This window comes from Gossypium arboreum, chromosome 11, assembly GCF_025698485.1.
Source record: "Gossypium arboreum isolate Shixiya-1 chromosome 11, ASM2569848v2, whole genome shotgun sequence".
NCBI classification, from domain to species: Eukaryota; Viridiplantae; Streptophyta; class Magnoliopsida; order Malvales; family Malvaceae; genus Gossypium; species Gossypium arboreum.
The window spans coordinates 135,427,848-135,429,408 of NC_069080.1; the positions used below are offsets into that span (position 1 = coordinate 135,427,848).

At 34.8% G+C, this 1,561-nt stretch overlaps 1 non-coding gene across 1 annotated transcript; it reads left to right on the plus strand.

Annotated features, from left to right (window-relative positions):
* Positions 1-422: 422 nt before the first annotated feature.
* Positions 423-528, plus strand: LOC128284501 (small nucleolar RNA R71). Its single transcript, XR_008274926.1, has one exon. It is a non-coding gene; the product is annotated as a small nucleolar RNA R71 (small nucleolar RNA).
* Positions 529-1,561: the final 1,033 nt, after the last annotated feature.

Genomic DNA, 1,561 nt, shown 5'->3' on the forward strand with positions numbered 1-1,561 from the left:
AAGTATTACTAATAGAATTATTTTGAGGTCGAGGATTATTACCAATATAATTCAATTGCTCGTTTTCCATGTTATGACCATAGAGTGGGTATTCTGAATTGCTCGCTGCACCTCCACTTGCATCGCACTGAATTACTGGATGAACCTATGAAGAACCAAGTAACCCATCAATTTTTCTATTCAAAAGTTCTACTTGATTAGAAAGCATAGTAACCGAATCGACGTTAAAAACATCAGTCGCTTTCGTGGGCTTTGTCCTTATGACTTGCCACTGATAATTATTCAGTGACATCTCTTCTATAAATTCACAAGCCTCTTCAGGTGTCTTATTATTAATAGCCCCACCAGCAGCTGCGTCAATCATCTATCTAGTCGAAAGATTCAGGCCATTGTGAAAAGTTTGAACCTGCAGCCAAAGGGGTAACCCATGGTGAGGGCACCTTCTCAATAGATTCTTGTATCTCTCCCATGCATCATAGAGAGTTTTTAAATCCATATGCACAAAAGAATAAAAATCATTCCTTAATTAAGCTATTTTAACCGTTAAAAAATATTTTAGTAAAAAATTTTCGGTCATTTGTTCCCAAGTGGTGATTGATCATCGTGATAATGAGTTCAACCATTATTTAGCCTTATTCTTCAATGAAAAGGGAAATAACCGAAGGCAAATGGCATTGTCAGAAACGCTATTGATCTTAAAAGTGTCACAGAGTTCCAAAAATTTTGCTAAATAAGTGTTTGGATCCTCATCCTGCAAACTATCAAACTGAACAAACTGTTGTATTATTTGAATCGTGTTAGGTTTCAGTTCAAAATTATTTGTAGCAATAGCAGGCCTAACTATACTCGACTTAGTTCCTGTCAAATTAGGTTTAGCATAATCATACATAGTACAAGGAGAAGGATTCTGATTTATTGGATTTGCAGCGATCACAGGAGGTAACTAATTATTCTGAATTTCAGCCATCTCCTCGGTTGTGGTATGAATATCGTCCTCTCGCTCTTCCTCTATGTATCTTAGGCTTCGCCTTATTTCTCTTCGATTTCTGCAAGCTGTGCTTTCGATCTCTCTATCAAAAAGTAATAGTCTTGACGAGTTTCTTCTAGTCATAAACTATAAAAACCTACCAGAAGTAAATAAAAGAAAATTTAGTAATATAAACAAAATTAAAATAAAATTTAAATTGCAATAAATGGCTAAAGTAATAAAAATTAAGCGTTCCTAATATCTTAGTTCCCCGGCAACGGCGCTAAAAACTTGATGTGCAGGATAAGTTTTATATTTATGATTGATCGTACTTGAAAACTAACTATTATCACGATAAAGGCAAGCACACCTATCGAACAGTAGTATAGCTTATAGCAAGACCGGAATGTCAAACCCACAGGAACTAAAAGTACTAGTATTAACCTTCTTTTTATTATCTAGCCTAAAAATAAGGGGATTTGCTTTATCTAAACTAATTAACTAAACTAAGAATGCATAAGAAGTAAATTGGGGAAATCCACCTAGACTTCACTTGTTATTTGGCTCTGAACTAGATGATTTAGTCACTTGACT